This window comes from Crocodylus porosus, unplaced genomic scaffold (genome assembly GCF_001723895.1).
Source record: "Crocodylus porosus isolate Cpor-Errol unplaced genomic scaffold, CroPor_comp1, whole genome shotgun sequence".
Lineage (NCBI taxonomy): Eukaryota > Metazoa > Chordata > Crocodylia > Crocodylidae > Crocodylus > Crocodylus porosus.
The window spans coordinates 32,186,193-32,204,305 of record NW_017728943.1 but is presented as its reverse complement, the minus strand read 5'-3'; the positions used below and the strand labels follow the sequence as shown (position 1 = coordinate 32,204,305).

The 18,113-nt window shown below is 45.5% G+C and overlaps 1 protein-coding gene and 1 non-coding gene across 3 annotated transcripts in view; both read left to right on the top strand.

The window, feature by feature from the left end:
- Positions 1–14,473: 14,473 nt before the first annotated feature.
- TRNAG-GCC lies at positions 14,474–14,544 on the top strand. Its single transcript has one exon. It is a non-coding gene; the product is annotated as a tRNA-Gly (tRNA).
- Positions 14,545–17,643: 3,099 nt separating this feature from the next.
- TASP1 (taspase 1) overlaps positions 17,644–18,113 on the top strand; it is a 170,645-nt gene continuing 170,175 nt past the window's right edge. For both annotated transcript variants that reach the window (XM_019549122.1, XM_019549121.1), the window contains exon 1: positions 17,644–17,726. The gene's annotated coding sequence lies outside the window, so the exon portion shown is untranslated. The remainder of the gene's footprint in view (positions 17,727–18,113) is intronic.

Here is an 18,113-nt window from a genome sequence, read left to right as displayed (position 1 = left end):
TGGATGCTTTGCCCCAAAGTTTGGTGTCATCGGCGAACTTGGCCAGTCCACTCCTGACTCCAATGTCCACATCGTTAATGAAGATGGTGAATTAAGCATCCAGTGTTCCCCAGCGCCTATGTTCTTCAAGATGCCATGCCATCTAGGCACATGATAGGGCTGGATAGCTGTACAGATGTTTAGGGAAGCTAAAGGCCATTAGAAATCTATTTATATGAGTTTCCTGAGCTAGCAAGGGTTAAATGTCATTAGTTGCCATGGTAACCACCACGACATTAACCTGTAGGTGGACACGAAATATGTTTGAGCAGAGTTTGTAACAAATTAAGTACAATTAGTTTAGAGCTAACCCTAACTTGCTACAAACTCTTCTAAAAGCTGTAATGGCAGCAGGTCCCTAGAAGATACAAGTTCAAGGATAGAAATTCCCCAGGTTCATTTAGGAAATGAGATTCTCAGACTGCAGCACAGATCTGCTGTTTGAGATATCATATGGTTTGTCATTTCCAAACTAGTCTTTCAGTTTTGTTTATCTATAGTACATTGTGCCTTATTATGAATCATGATGGTGCATTAGAGCCTCTGGAATAGGCTAGACTATTCCTTTTCTCAACAGTTCGTGAACTACGTAGACTGCACAGAAGATGGAAGAATAGGAGGCATTATTTATATTTTAACTTTGGGGAAGCTGAGGCATAGTTAAGACAAGGTGACTCCCTCAATTTGGATGAAAAGACTTGTAAAGATGGGAATTAAATCATAATGTTTGCAGTACCAATGTAGCATTTTCACCATGAAACTATCCCACAGCTCTGAACACTGCAAGTTATGCCTTCATGCATCTAAGGAGATGTTATCAAAAATAAAAGATATAATCGACTGTAACGGGGGGCCAGCTCAGGGTCTGTCTACAGGTGGCCCCGCCCACCTGTTATGGGCCAACTGCCTGCCTTTGCCTGCCATGCCTTGTTGTTAATTAATTGTTGTTAATTAAGCGAGAGGCTGCCATTGTATTCCCCGATGCCAGGGGGGCACTATCTGCATCTCTGTTCCTCCCCTACACTGCAGCCCAAGCCTCGCAGATGGTATTTGTAAATTCCTCTTTATGTTGGGGTCTTGGCCACTGTGGGCCTACCCCTTTTCTCTCTAGCTAGGCCTGTCAGTCAAACCCCCCTCCCCCCCACTAATCAGAGTTTGACTCCGAGGCTCTAGCTTTCAAAAAAAACCTCACTTGGGCTCCTCCCCCTCTGTGGCATTGAGGTCTGCTCACCCCTGAATACTGTGCCCTCTCTAGTGCACGGGTCAGCTCACCCCGCAAATATTGCGCTCTTTCTGGTGCTAGGGTCATCTTACCCTCAAATATTGCGCCTTCTCTGGTGCTGGGGTCCCCATACTGCAGTGGTCCCCCAATGAGGCCTCCTCCTTCCCCAAATAGCCTTACCCAAACCACCAGTGTTAACATTAAACATGAGAGGCAACATGCCTGCTTACTTTAGGTGATCATGAGGCATGACACAGTCTTCCAACAGAGACTGCAGCCACAGCACCATAGTCACTTCCCTGCTGCCCCTCTGGCCTTCTCCACTTGCCATTTGTAGGGTCCTGGCCTTCCTTTTCCTGTCACCTGACCGGCTGGCAAGGCTTGAGCCTTAACCCCTACTTGACCAGCTGGTCATGACTGGAAGGTTCTGGACTTAAAGGGACCACCCTTGCTCTTAGTAACAGGGTTAGGGTTCCCTGTTACATTGACATATTTGCTTACAGAGTTGTTGGTTTCACATCGTTCAGCTGATAGTAAGGCAGGACGGAAACAGGTTTGCTAACCCCCAAAACCACCAGTTCCACAAGTGATTCACTTTTCCAGGTCTGTGTCTACTGCCAGAAAGAAACTTCCATTTTAATCAAAACAACTGGCAGATTCATGAAGGGTGAGATGTTTCTCATCATGTTAATCTCAGAACTCTGCAGGAGCAAACTACACACTAATACAGAGGAGCCAAAACTATATCAAAGGGGTAACTAAGGATTGAGTTTGTGAAATCAGGTATGAAGTTTGTTTTCTGTTTTTATTAAAAACAATGCATTCCTCAATATATTCTTTAATAGCTGATGTATCATTGATCGGAAAGGAAAATCCTGTGATGTCTGCAGCAACCTTATTCTGATATTTCCTAATTTGCCTTGGCCAAATTGCTTTTAGTTTTTTTAGTGTAATTTAAAATCTTTCTTAAAACAGTGAACTGAAGAGAAATCCTATGTGGCACACAAGTCTTCCCATGAGTCCTCAGCCTGAAAATCCAGAATATCACACTTATATCTCTAAAGCTAATGGTTTGCTGGTAGCAGTAGTAGGTTGCGATCTACTTTGCATACCAGCCTTCGAAGGAGGAGAAGATAATAGGTTTTGCTATGCAGGGTTCACAGCTTCTTCCTCACAATACAGACAGAAGCCTTGGAATTCTGTATTTAACTTAGGTCCTGGGAAGTAGTATAGTCTAGTGGTCAGACCCCATCTCCCATGCTCCCCTCCTCCTGCATCTTACTTGCAATGGTCCTGGCCCCAGCTCTGGCAGTGGGGAAAGTAGAAGGTGACATTGCAGGAGTGTGTGTGAATGACATTCTAGGAAATGAGAGTTTTTTAACTCCAGTAAATCGTCTCTTCACTGAATGATTTTCTGCTGCTGGGGACATGTCAACTTTTTTTGCTGGTTTTCTTGGCCATTTATCAGCAGCAGCAAAAAGAAAAAAAGAAAAAAAAGTGAGCTTTCTCCTACCAGCTAAAACCTCTGGTTGTTGTTCCAGCATCACATGTCACTGGTGGTGCTCTGCCCTTCTGGTTGCTGAAGCTGGAGCTACTACAGGGACAGTGCAGTGGCGGGGGTAGGCTGGGGGTCAGTCCACTTAAGCTTCTGCCTCTCTGTTGTAGTTAGGAGGCTTTCCCTTTCTCTTTTGTGTCTAGGCACCAGCTGTACCCCGATGCTGCCACCTTAGGAGATAAATGGTTTTCTCAGATCCTGTCCCAGACAACTCCGCATCACTCCCGAGTCCAGCTCGGCCCATGCAACAATCAGAAGAAACAGGCCCAGTACAGGTAAAATGTGCAGAGAATTCAGCTGACTTCAGTATGTTTCTACTAAGCATAGGTCAAATGAGATTTTTTCTTTTTTCTTTTCTTTTTTAGCTTTGTCAGTTAGTCAAATTTGGGAGAATTTTCCTAGCAGTGGCAAAAAATTGGTTGCTGACATGCATAATCTCACCCTCCCTCCCAAAGTAGAAGTTCCTACTCCAAAGCCTGGAGGCACTGAGTATCTCACTTAAAGAACTTTAGCATTTTTAGAGTTGTTCCCCCTAAACTTGAAATACCTGAAGTGTTAAAAAGGATGATGCTGGTAAATAAAACAAAAATCAGCTAGAGGCAAGTATCCAAAATTCCACGTAAATTGTTAAAGTTTAGCAGTTATGAGCAACTGAAAATAGCTTTATAATAGGAAATGTTGGGCAAAAATAAAAGATGCTTGTCTCGGTCTGAGATGCCTTATAATGGCGTATTACTATAGTGAAGGTGGCATGAGGCCTTTTCCCCCACAAGCTTTATGACCTAAAAACAAAGGGGTATTCAACATAATGTAAAGGTTGGAAATTCAAAGCTGGTAAAATCAGATATATTTTTTTTCAGACAGCTGATAACTGGATTAAGGAACTCATTGATACAGGATGTTACTGGCACTAAAAATTTAACAAGGTTTCACAAAGGAGTCAGACACTTCCATGCATAACAAGAATATCCTGATTTGTCATACAAGCAAATGCTAAGGAATTTGGGAAGGAGTATTGAACCTCCCGTTTCAAGATTTTGAGATTAGAATGAGATCAAACGTGGAGACAAGTTACATCTGCCCCTAACCATCTGCATCTGATAGTGACCACTATTTGAGACAGGATATTGTACCAACAGGGACCTAAGGGGAGGGATCTACCATTTTCCTAGATTTAAGTATCTAGCATTTTCCTAGGCACAAGTGTATGATTCTGTTCTCTTTCACAAATCAAAGAAATTGTATTAAGTGATGAACTTGGCCCCACTTTCTTCTTTGACTGGGAAGTGGTGTTTCAAGAAGGACACGGAAGTGATGGGGTTCACCTTGACAAAGAGTAAAAAGAACATCTTCACATACAGGTTTACCAGCCTGGTGTGGAGGGCTTTAAATGAGGTTTAATGTCATAGAATCATAGAAGTCAGGTTGGAAGGGACCTTGTAGATCTTCAAGTCCGACCACCTGCCTGTGCAGGAGAAAAACTGGGCTCAGATGACTCCAGCCAGGTAGGCATCAAGCCTCCTCTTAAAGACCCCCAGGGTAGAAGCCAGCACCACTTCCCTTGGAAGTTGGTTCCAGATCCTAGTCACTCTGACTGTGAAGTAGTTCTTGCGGATGTCTAATCTAAACCTACTCTCCAGCAACTTGTGGCCATTATTCCTTGTTATGTCGGGGGGGCGCTAGGGGAAACAAGGTCTCCCCCAAACCCTTCTAGTCCCCCCTAGTGAGTTTATAGATGGTCACCAGGTCCCCCCTCAGCCTTCTCTTGTGAAGGCTGAACAGGTTCAGGTCCTGCAGTCTCTCATTGTAGAGTCTGCTGTGTTGTCCCCGGATCATGCCGGTGGCCCTCCTCTGGACCCTCTCCATGTTGTCCACATCCCTCCTGAAGTGGGGTGCCCAGAACTGGACACAGTACTCCAGCTGTGGCCTGACCAGTGTCACATAGAGGGGGAGGATCACCTCCTTGGCCCTACTTGAGATGCATCTGTGGATGCACAACAAGGTCTGGTTAGCCCTGCCAACTGTGACCTTGCATGATTGGCCCATGTTCATCTTGGAGTCAATAATGACTCCAAGATCCCTTTCTGCCTCTGTGGCTCTCAAGAAGGGAGTTTCCCACCTTATAAGTGTGCTGCTGATTGCTACTGCCCAAGTGCAGCACCCTGCATTTGTCTGTATTGAAACGCATCCTGTTTTTGTTAGCCCACCCCTGTAACCTGTCCAGGTCTTGCTGCAGTCTTTTCCTCTTTACTGGCATGCTCACCTCACCCCAAATTTTGGTATCGTCAGCAAATTTAAACAGGTTGCTTTTCACCCCGTCATCCAAATTGCTGATAAAGAAATTGAACAGCATGGGCCCAAGGACTGAGCCCTGGGGGACTCCTCTGCCCACTTCCCCGCAGGTCGAATATGACCCGTTCACCACCACCCTCTGAGTACGATCCTTCAGCCAATCTGCAATCCATCTGACTGTGTAGGTATCAATGCCACAGTCGCCCAATTTTTTAATGAGTATGGGGTGGGAGATGGTGTCAAAGGCCTTGCTGAAGTCCAGAAAGACTACATCCACGGCAACACCTGCATCCAATGCTTTTGTGACCTGATCATAAAAGGCAATCAGGTTGGTCTGACATGACCTGCCCCTAATGAAACTGTGCTGGTTGCCCTTGAGCATCATCCCTGAAGCCGGGCCATCCCAGATGTGCTCCTTGCTGATTGTCTCAAAGAGTTTCCCTAGGATTGAGGTAAGACTGATGGGTCTATAGTTGCCCGGGTCCTCCCTCCTTCCTTTTTTAAACGTGGTGGAAGGAGACAAAAGCCTGATGGTAAGGAAAGAGCCAGGTGTCCTGGAAAAAAACAAGTGAGAGGAAGCAATAAGGGGAGCCTTAACAAAGTTCTCAAAGAAAAGTTAGGGCAATCACCTAGTTAGCTAAGATGTTTATACATTTAATGTGAGAACCATGGAAAATAAGAACTGAAAGCCCTTGTACAATCATGGAAGTATGATGTAATTATAGTAACTTGGTGGAATAGTCCACATGACGGGAATACTCATAGGTGAGTATACCTTGTTCTGGAAGAACAGGCAAGGGTAAAAAAGAGAAAGTGTGGTATTGCTCTTATATAGAGATGAACTCCTGATCCCAGATGCTGTATAGAATAGGTGGTAGGCCTGTTGAAAGCCTCTAGATCAAAATAAGAGAGGAGATTAGCAAGGGTCAGGTCGAGGTTGGGTAGCTGCTGTAGACCAGGGATTAGCAACATATGGCCCACAGGCTGGATCTGGCTCATGGAACCTGCAGAGCTGAAGGGGTTTGCTTGTGCCCATGCAACTTTCAGTTGTGCCATGCAACCACTACTTCTCCCTGCTCCACTCCCCTCCCCACCCTGAGTGCAGCATGGGCCCAGAATCCAGCCAGAATTCATGGCCCAGGAAGCTTCTAGCTGCATCCACACCACAGCTGGAGGGCAGAGAGAAGTAACAGTGGTATAGATGCAACTTCCAGCTGTCCAGACCCAGCATGGCTTCTAACTGGCTGTGAACTGCGCCCTTGCTGCAGCTGGGGAGTATAGAGAAGCTGCAGCAGTGAGGGCACAGCCTCAAATTGTTTGGCCCTGGTGTGGATGCAGGGGAATCCCCCTGCTGCTGGTGCCAGTTGGCCCTCATGGGGCTGGAGCCAGGTTTTTCTGGGCCATGGCTTGTAAATATTGCTGGCCATTGCTATAGACCACCAATGGGTAACAATGACCATAAAATGATAATGTTCAAGATCCAAAGGAAAGGAAGGAAAGAGACTAAAGGCCCTGGACTTCAGAAAAGCAGACTGTAATATATTCAGGGAACCAGCAGTTAGGATCCCATGGGAGGTGAGTCTGGGGCGGGGGGAAAGAGTATCCAGGAGAGCTTGCTGTACTTCACAGAAGCCATTTTAAGGGTGCAAATGCAGACTATCCCAATGTGAAGACAATAGAGGAAGTGCCGCAAGAGACCAGCCTTGCTTGAACAGTAATCTCTTCAATGAGCTTAAATGAAAAAAAGAAATCTTAGAAAAAGTGGAAACTCAGACATGTGACTATGGAGTATTGCACTAGATAAGAGTATTGCGTGGGCATGCAGGCAAAAAATCAGGAAGACCAAGGCATGAATTGACAAAAATCAAGACAAATTTGCAGATGATTGAAGTTAAGAGTTTGGGTTAGGATTCAGAATGAATCATCTGGATAAACTGGAGTAATGGTCCAAAATTAATCACGTGACATGCAATAAGGACACATGCAAAACCCTGCACTTAGGATGGATTAATTGCACGTACAGCTACAAGATGGGGACGACTGGTTGGACTGTGGTACTGCAGAGAAGGACCCAAGGGGCAGGGGATATAGTGACTGTTAAAATCAATGTAAAACAACATGTACTCTTGTTGCAAAAAAAACTAGACAGACAAAAGGCCAATCACATACTGGGCTGTATTAACAAGAGTGTCACTTGCACATCAAGGGGAGTTTTTCTTCCATTCTATTTGGCACTGGTAGGGTCTCACTTAAGTGTACTAGGTCCAGTTTTGGGCGCCTCATTTCAAGAAAGATGTGTTCGAAGGTAGAAAGCGTCCAGTGGAGAGCATCAAAAATGATTAGCAGTCTAAGAAACACAATTTACAAGGCAAGTCTGGTAGAACTGGGATTATTTAGTTTGGAAAAGGGAAGAGTTAATGGATGTTAGATAACAGTCTTCAAATACCTGGAGGGTGGTTTTAAAGAGTCTGGTGATAGACTATTTCTTGTGGCCGCAAGGGACAGAAGAAGGAACACTGGTTTTAAGTTGCAGCAAAGAAAATATAGGCTGGATATTAGGAAGAACTTGTTCATTGAAAGAGGCTACCCAGAGAAGTTGTGGAATCTTTATCCTTGGAAGTTTTTAAGAGCAGGTTGGAAAATGCTTGTTGGAGATGGTTTATGCAGGGATGATTCTGCCTTGAGGAGAAGGTTGGACTAGATGACTTCCTGAGGCCCCTTCCAGCCCTGTTTTTCCAGGATTCTATGACTCCTGGCATCCATTTACTCCAACAGATATTTGCAGTGAGATTTTAAAATTTCTAATAGGTGTATTCAGTGAGATTTTAAAATTTGGAACGGAAGGTAGAATCAGGGGCTGATGCTACATCCCTTCATGTAGATATACTGGACCAGTGTAAATTGAAGGTTACTCTAATGCACCTTCCTCCTGGAGCATGCCAAAAGATGATGCATCAGTGTATACTCTGTTCTATTCCAGTGAATTCTGTCTTTATTGGGGATAGTGGATTGTTGCAGAGGTGTGGATATTTTCAGTGTAGAAGGGACCAAAAGCAAATTCCTTTTGAAAAAAAATGACTAAAAGTTCTCTACCTCAAAGTGAAATGTGGACAAGGGGGGGATGAATTGAATATGTTCTGCCACTGAGTTCTAACATCTAGCTCAGGCCGGCTGCAGTTGGAATGAATTGTAGAAATTTGGGTTTGGGGCTGAATTGCTTATTATTTTATTTTTTTAGAGACGTTCTCATGGAGTTTGAAACACTGATTTTTCTTTTCCATCCTTGGCAAAAATAAGCTTGTTCAACATAGTTTTATGACAATCCCATTGTGGTCTATGAAAGTGTTTAAGAAGTCTGTGCCGAGCTGAGATCACTCCTCTCCTTCGCAAGTGTTCTGGAGAATTCCCCTTGATTTCAAGTCTTCCTGTGTAAAGGGTCTTCAGATGTTCATGTTTGTGCTTTTCTTCCACGCTGAACTCCACCTGGCTGTATTTCAAGTGCACACTGGAGCTCTTCACATTTCATATGAAATATTGTTTCTTCATTAGTGCATTGGGTTTTATCCTGGCCCTAATGAAGTTGGTGGAGCATTGCCATAGATTTCAGCAGGGCCAGAATTTCACCCCACACTTACAAAATGTCCTCATTTTTTTATTACTCTGACTTCCTGTAGAACAATTGCTATACCGCAGACACATCTGTGGTCAACAGTTTTTTAGCTGTATAGGAAATCTTTAATCTGCAACTCTAAACAGAAAATGAATTCTTAAAAAATGTCAATTTCTTTAAAGGGAAACTGATCACTTCAGAAAGTCATGAATTATCTGTTAACCTCCTGTCGTTTTGAGCAACACCTCTGAGACTGAAGCGGGGAACAACTACTTTTTCAGTTTGCTTATTTCAGGCATTTGTCTGATTCTACTGTACTCCATTTTGTTCTTTCCCCATGCAGCTAGTTAGTTTCTAAGTTTCTTAGAACAGGGATCTTTTATCCTATGCTACAGCTAAGACTTAAAAAATATTTGTGAATGTAAAACCCCCAAATACTGGAAGGCAGACACAGCAGGTCTGATCTTGAAGTAAGAATAAAGAATTAGTCATGTTTTAGGATTGAGTCTGGCCATGAGCTTGCTCCATCCAGGTCCCCAGGGAACCCCATTATATTCATTAGGGCTTTGCATAGCAGCCTGTCCACAGAACGCTGCACAACTGTTACCTTGACATAAAAATAGATAAAAAGAAGTAAACAATGGTTGTTCCTAAATGTTGTAGTTCCCTTCAAAAGCAGTTTTTTGTCAAGGTTAATAAGTAAAATCAACCCAAGAGACTAAAAATCTGTTTTTGAAAAGAAACTAAAGTGTGTCCTTGCAAAACCTACAAATCCCCATCAGTATCCTTATCCTGGTAACTCATATTATGAACTGCCGTTGGTTCTTCATTGCCTATCACTGATCCATACAACAGCACACAGGCCCTATCTCTGTTGTGCAGATGCTTCTCTTCAGATGAACTGGCAGTTTTCCATCACAAACCACTCCACTCACTTTCTTCCATTTCATACTTGCTTTATTCATCCTACTCTTAATCTTTTGTTCCCTCTCTCTCTCTCTGCCCCCATTTTCTTGCAAAATGGACCCTGGATGTTTTGACTTGAACACAGATGATACATGCAAGTCAGCCAGTATAAAAGTGCATTTCCCCTTGTTATTGCCTGAAACCCTGCATGATGTATTGTTTTTTTTCCTGGTGATACATAGACCATACTTTTCCAGGATGTGCATCCATGTGTCCAAATCACTCTTTACCTGTTCTCTGGTTTCTGCTGTCAAGACTACAACACCTCAGACATCATGTATTCTTCTGATAACCTTCTTGGAGAGTGTTTTTAGGACTAGCACAAAGAGGAATAAGTTTAATGTTGACCCTTTATGGACCCTGAATAGGAAATACTCAGTCTCCCTGCATTTGTTTCTAACTCATAATGTTGAGTTTCTAAATGTCTTGCACAAATCTTAATCTTTCTAACCATGTGTGGGTTTTTTGTTGATACAGATCTCCTGGTTTAGTTTGAGACAGCGGGAAGGTGATTTCCCTTCCCATTTGAGGAAGAGTCTTAAAAGAGTTTTTACTCATGGCTTTCAGGATCATTTTCATAATCAAAGACATTAGCTTTCCTTAAATGGGAAGGGAAATCACCTTCCCACTTTCTCAAAACAGCTTGGGTTTTTCAGACCTTTAAACATAAGCTCCTGACCTGAATAAAAGAACAGAAAAAAAGAGTGCATTATGAAGAGTGCCCTATTGAAAGTATAAAATAATCTGAATTCAGTAAGGATGGTTTGAGCTTGGTCTAAATGTTTCTAAAGAGAGTTTTAAGGATAGAATGTGAAAGTTAGAGTGCTGAAAGTAACAAAAAGTATAGGACAAAAGCAAAGGAGAATATCTAGACAAGGCCTTGTCTATATAGAGACTTGCTTGCTTTAACTAAAGGTGTGTTTTTAAACTGACTTAGTTAAATCAGTACAAGTTGCTGTGTAGAAACTGAGAAGAAAGTATCTGCTTTTCCCAAAGCAACTACTGTGTGACTCCATTTAATTCATTTCTCATGATGATGGGATATCAATAAAAAGGTAATGATGCTGGAAAGGTGTCCAGGACATCTGCATTACCCATAGATTGTAGTTCTTCTCTAAGGATTGAAAAAAATCAACCCAAAACCTTGTAGCAATTTACTGCTAGTGACTCTCTTGGCACTAGCTCTCAGTTTAATTTAAAAGAAAAAGTCTCTTAAGCTCAAACTTCTTGTGCCTTTGGTTTGGCCCCATTCTAGTCACAACTGTGAAAGCTGGCCCAAGAAAGAACACAATCACATTGAGTTAGGCTCTTTTGAGATGCTATGCAACATGTGTTGGAAAGAACAGTGTGTGGGTGTTAAGCAATTGGGAGTACAAAGAATGCTATTTAGACAGATCCAGGAATAGATGCTGGAGTATCCTCCTCTTGTAAAAGTGGTTGATCATCTGGAGAAAAAAGGGCATTTTTTTCTTTTGGCTGCATGTCAAGGGGTGCAGGTGGGGGTGGGTGGGCTTTTCACGTGCAGAGGAAGCATGCATCCTGCCTGGACAAGGCTGCACGTTTGTTTATACGATTGAAAAAGATCAGCCTATCTTTTAGTGGGGCTGTAATTCACTGTCAGTCAATCAATTCTAATCACCACAGTTGCATGTAGGTGCCATTCTTTTTCTGAAGCAATCTTTCAAATAAGCCATTTATATCCATGTTGTTGGCATGCCCAGTCCATATCTGCACTGACTTCAGAACTGAGGATCTAAGAAAGAGCATAGTTTTGCCTGGGCCCAAGTCCTGACATCCTTACTTGAGTCTTCCTCAGTCCTTTTCTAGACAAACTCCAACTTAAATCATTATGGTTGTCCTAAACTCAATCAGTGATGGTATGGTTTTACATGTGTTGGGGGATGGGAAAGGAGGGAGGGATAGTCATCCTCTAGTTCTATGGGTATGAGTCCCCTCCCTTCCTTTTTCTTTCTGTTTTATCTTCTTTTTTCTTTTCTTACTGAAGGATCATCCCACCAGCCCTGACCAGAGAGGCTATTGAACACTGATTCTAGCTCCTCTTGCTCCTAATATACTTTTTCCCTTTCTGGAATGGCCCTTAGAGACAACTGGCTTTGCCTGATAAGGACTCCTTTCGTTTGGGGGAGTCTCCTGTTATCTTGTTAAAGAACTTAACAAATTGGCACAAATGAGACTTAACCACGGCTGAGGATTCTATCCAACTTTGTACTGCTTCTAAAATAACTCTTTTTGGTTTACTGCATCTCATGTCTGTTTTAATATGTATAATTCCAGATTCACAGTATGCCATTGAGGGAAACAGCTGAATCACTTTATTCAAATGTACTATTTGAATTAATGTATTTATGGAACTGATTTGTTTACACACTAACTGTTTACCACCTGATAAAATTATGAGAGAGAGCACATAACATAGTTAATTTTCTATTAGTCAAGAATTCGTTATTGGGCAAGTTTCCACTTACAAATCTGTTGCAAATGTTACGAAGACCTCCCCCAAACAGATCATACAGATCTGTCAGAGGTGACATTTGTCCACATCTTTACAATAAAGCAGCACTGAATTTTAATTGGTGGTGTCAGTTACCATGGGTTTCAGTCACAGCTACTTTATGTTGCCTAGAATGACATGAAGCTCTGCATCAGTCATAAAGTTTGTTTTGGGAATTTTCCCACTGTATGGCATATCCATGGCATGTGCAAAGTATCCTACTCTACAGGAGCTCCCAGTGCAGGGAATTAAATGACTGATAGAATTAACTGCTCAAAGAGTAAAAAATCTGGCAGAATTCACTATGCAGTGTGTTGTATGGAGTTGCCAAACAAGAGACTGGACTCCAGAAGTGGGTTATTGCCTTGTGCAGAGACAAATGGTTTGGCTCAGTTGCATAATTATACGTATTCTTGTCCAGTTTGTTAACAAGCATAGGCACACTTGAACAGTGAAGTTGCTAGAAGGTAGTCACAATTCAAAAAGGACGTGGAGAAGCTTGAGAGAGTCCAGAGGAGAACCACGCGCATGATCAGAGGTCAGGAAAACAGACCTTATGAGGACAGGCTGAGAGCCATGGGACCCTTTAGCCTGGAAAAGCGCAGGCTCAGGGGTGATCTGGCGGCCATCTATAAGTTTATCAGGGGTGACCACCAAGATCTGGGGGAACATTTGATCACCAGAGCGCCCCAAGGGATGATGAGGTCGAATGGTTATAAACTACTGCAACACTGTTTCAGGCTGGACATAAGGAAGAATTTCTTTATTGTCCGAGCCCCCAAGGTCTGGAACAGCCTGCCATTGGAGGTGGTTCAAACACCTACATTGAACACCTTCAAGAGAAATTTGGATGCTTATCTTGCTGGGGTCCTGTGACCCCAGCTGACTTACTGCCCCTGGGGCGGTGGGCTGGACTGGATGATCTTCTGAGGTCCCTTCCAGCCCTAACGCCTATGAAAACTATGAACACTGAAGGACATACAATACAGCTTGCAAAATTTCCACAAAAGGGGAAGCTAGCTAGTGCTCCCCACAAGACTGTGTTCACATGTTTTTCCTACGAATGTACTTGAACTGCTATTACTACCTCTGGCTAAATACACTTACATTCTTTTGAGCACATGGGGACACCACCCAGCACTGCCAAAATGGTGTGGCTTTGCAGTTTTGAAAAGTGAGAGGGAACCAACTGTCTGCTCTAAAATCACTGGCTTCCCTCTTTAAAATGGGCTCAAGTTCCAAGGCATCCATTGACCTCAACAATTATTAACCTGGTTCAATATAGAACAGGTGTATCTGAAGAAGCTGCTAACCCACTGTACATAAAAGAGATAAAAGCTCTGTCCAGGGCCAGAGCAGTCAGACCCTGATCCCCAGATTGGAGGGGAGCCCCTACCTGCAGAAGTGGCTGCAGGGAAGCTGAGAGCCCAGAGAGGCTTACAGCACACAGAAACCTGAGGTGGGGTACAAGCTTATGTTATACGTGGATGGGTTTATGATTGTAGTTTAACTGGAGGACCAGATTGCAGGGGTGGTGTGGAGGCCATTTCGGGGTGGGGGTTGTGTCTGAGGAGCACTTTGTGCTTGAGTCATGCAAAGGCCAGGAGCCCAGAGGGCAGAGACAGTAAGGGGACTGAGGCTGAGAGGGTGATGTCTAAGTAGCTAAACTGAATTACAGTTAAGATCTGTGAGGCATAGGTGTGGCTATGGGGGATGCTGGAGGTCAAGATTAGGGCCAAGAGGGCCACAATTGGTGCTTAGGGTGATTAGGGCTGGTAGGGCCAGGATTTGTACAAAAAGGGCAAGTTCACTGCCAGCAGAGCATGAACAGAGGCACTGAGTAAAGTACTTTTGTCAGTAAACTGAGGATCTGGTGACAAGGGTCTGGGAAAGCAAGTGAAGTGAGTCTGTGGACAGCATTGTCATGATGACTCCAAGACTGGGACAGGGTCCCTATGTGCTATAACAATTACATCAAGGTGTAGGAGGCAAGAGAGCAAAAGGGAGTATGCTGAAAAGCTGGAGTGGACAGCTGACATTCATTCACAAGTCTGAGAAGGAGCTGCTTTTAGAGACAAAAGAGCAGAAGTAGTGTGGAGTTACCGTTGCAAATATGGGTCACATCAAAGATGCCCAAAAGGAAGCGCAACAAAAACAGAAACAACTGTAGGCCTCACAGAAATAATATGAGCTGAAGACATCCCAAAAATAAATAAAAGCAATGTTTAGAAACTTCCTGGAATGGGACAAAGAATTATTTGTAGCAGGTAGTATCAAGCATTGGTGGTTCAATGGTAGAATTCCTGCTTGCCATGTAGGAGACCTGGGTTCAATTCCCAGCCAATGCAGGTGGTACAGGTGAATATTTTGCATACCTTAGCAGCTGAAGGTAGTCCTTGACAAAGATGCTCATTTTAAGGGAAGCATAGGGTCCCTGATGAATGAAATGGGATGGCTGATAACTGACACTCAGGACAAAAACAAACTCCTGAATGATTACTTCATGTTGGTATTCCACCAACCCAAAGGTGTTAGCCTGTTTGACAGAATAGAGGATAATCAGAGTGCTGGTTTTGATGGTCTGGGGGTCTGATGTTCACTTAGGGTGTGAGAGGTCCTGGGTTCAAATCCTGCACAAGCCCACTTTTATAGAAACAATAGCCACAAACTGAAGGAAAGCAAATTTAGATGAGACAGCAGGGAAAATTTCTTTACAGTGAGGGTTGTCAACATATGGAATACACTTCTAGGGGAGGTGGTGCTATGCCCTTCCTTTGAGGTATTTAAGAGGAGACTGGACAAACACCTGGCTGAAGTCATTTGACTCCAGCACTCTTTTCTGCCCAGGGCAGGAGGTTGGATTTGAGGATCTAATAGGTCCCTTCCAACCCTAACTTCTATGCAATCTATGAGGTGGGATTTTCTTTGTTTCCTGGGGCAACACTTCTAGTGTTCTACAATGCTCTCAGTCTAGAGTGGCAAGATTCTAGTCTAGACTCAGGGGAGTTTCCCAGAGTGAAACCATAAAATCTTTGGCCAACTTAATACTTGGTAAAAGACAGGAGCTTACAGAAAGGATGGAACTAACAAGCCAATATCATCTTGGCAAATAAAACCAGGGAGTTATGAACAACAGCACAAGTCAACCACCTGCACATAGAATTTAGGTAGTTGGAAAGAACTTGGGTAAGAGTAAGCACTGACAACAGTTTTCTAACCCAGCTGTAACCCACTGACCCCCAGACAGGAGAGGTGGGATTGTCCAACTCAATGCAAAAAAAAAGGGAAGGTTTATGCGGTTCAATACAACATGGTTAAGATGGTGAATATGGAGTCAGCCCTCAATTTGAGCTAGCTAGGGTAGTTAATAGCTGGAAAGAAGAAAAGACTAGGTTTTCCTTGAGCAGGCAGGGGAACTGAGGATAATTTTGCATTTCTGAAGTACAAGAATATTAATAAGGAATCCCAGGGGACCAGTTTATAGGTGCTCAGTTGGATAAAGTCTTGCAGATTAAGGTCAGCCAATAGAGGCCAATGACTCTTCAGGAGGTTAAAATGTTTGCTGCTTTCCCCATAGCAATCCATCAGAAGCAGATTCTAGTGAGGAAGAGGGAGCTGGCCTCCGTGAGAGAGATGCATGTACAGCTCTATGCGTAAGAGTATGTCTACATGCAATGCTGTGCAGATGTTGGAGCTAGGTCTGAATAAGCTAGTTCAGGTGCTGGAAGTACTAGCTGTGCTAATGTCAAACTCAACCTGGGTTAATTATCACTACCCAAATTCAAATTAGTCTGGACAGAATGTAATTCTAGCACAACTCTTGCTTTTCTGAGCTCCAGGGAAAAAGGGAGAAAAACAGCTGGAAAGCCAAGCAGACATCATGGGACTGTAAATGTGACCCTGAGAGAAAGTGGAGAGGGAACTTTGTGGGCTGAGTACAGTGGTGCATGGAGGATCACTGTGCAGCACAACGTTGCAGGGGGGCTGCCTGTAAAGGCAGGTGTTACAACGGCGGGAGTGGGGGTGAAATTACTCTGCAGCAGGGTAAAATTTGAGCTCATGCCTGTGGCTTAACTGGTGTACAGGTGCGGCCCCCAAGGGCTGAGAAGCTGGACAGCCCTACCTTAGACTAAAGATACTGAACATGTTTTGTTACACAAGGTGCTGTATCTTATCTCCACCACCACAATATAGAAGATGAACAAACGGCCTCTTTTGATTAATATGAATGTCAGCTGAAAACGTAGGCTTGCTCATCTGGGAACAGAACAGCAATCTACACACTCATCTGGGAACCAAACACATGTTTTTAGGAAGAGTTTGCTCAGTGTTCGAGGCACTATCTTGTAAGCAGCTTTCCCCTCCACTCATGACATCCATCCAACATCCATTGCGCTTCGGTCAGGCATGTTCACCTGTGAAGGAATCGTCTCCATGGAAAACCAACTGCTTGCTGTGCAGGCACCTCATGCTTCTGAAAATGCAGTGAAAGTGCACAGCAAGTTTGCCAGCAACGTATGGCTTCGACCAGGATCGCCTAGAGGCAGCAAGGAAAAAGCCACGCTGCAGCCAGTCAAGCAGGACAAGGAAGGAGCGCTCAGTTGGCTGCCTGCAGTCGGCATAGGGACGCAAGGGTGTTTGTACAGCTGGAGGAGACCATGAGGAGCCAGAGGCTAAAACTGGCCACTAGCAAAGTGCTGGCAGACCCAAGCCATGAACATGTGTTCCCTCCTAAAGAGGGCAGGCTGGAGCAGTGCCATCCCTACGGCCTCACATCCTGCACAGCTCCCCCGGTTTCCAGGTGCCGACAGCAGTGCCAGTTCCTCAGCCGGAGCTCTGGAAAGGACCCCTGCGATGCATGGGGGGCCCTGCCCTCCTCTCACCTGCAGGTCTCCCTGCCCTGGGAACAGGTGATCCAAGCCAGCCTGAGAAACAGAAAGCCCCAGGCTTTGCCTCAAGTCTCATCTAGGCCTTGGGCTCCCATACAAGCAGGGTAGGCCCTTGAGTGGGTGCTTGGGGTGACAATGACGTAATAGCAGTGACGTCACGTCGAGGGGGCGGGTGAGGCAGCTGCTGGCTCCCAGGCTGGCTGGGTTCGCCCAGGGGGTCGTGGGCCCTGCCCCGAGCGCTCCCAGGCCCGTCGCTGATTGGATGCCTGTCTCCCTCCCCAGCGCCAGCTCCTTCATGGGGCTCGGGTGTGACCGAGGGGTGGGGGAGGGGCGTGTGTGCGCGGTCCCACGGAACCCCAACGACCGCGCGCGGCGAGGAGGAGGGGGAGGGGGAAACGCCCTACGTCACGCGGCCGCGCGCGCAGCACCGCGCCGCGCCGCGCCGGCCCCTTTACCCCCAGCGCGACCTGCCCGCTCCCGCCGCGCTTCGCGCTCGAGCCGCGCCGCGCCCGGCTACTTCCGGTCACGTGCCGCGGCACCGGCCAATGGGCGCTGCCTGGGGGGGCGGGACGCCGCGCTCTCACCGAGGCAACCGGCTGGCTGGCGGTTCTGGGGGCGCGCGCGGCCGGCGGGCGCGGAAGGTGAGCGGCGCGTGCCCAGCCTGGCCTGGCCCAGCCCCACCGGGGGCGCAGTGAGGGTGGGGCCGGGAGGGGAGCGGTGTTTACGTCACCGCGGTGCTGTCACCGCTCCCTGCCGCGACGCCGTTACCATAGCGCTGCCGCGTGGACGGCCCCAGGGGCGGTTGGGGTGCGGCGCTGCCCTCTCCCGGGCACGTGGTCCCCTCGCACCCTGCCCTTTTCTCTTCTCCCTCTTCGTTTAGCTTGACGTTCTGATGCTGACGTCACTGCGGTGACGTCACGCGCATTGACATCGCTGGACCCGCGCGGGCGGTTGGGGAGGGAGCTGCCAATGCCCTCGGGGTGGAGGCCCCGCTAGCGGGGCACGGGGAGTTGAGGGTTGTCTCCCAA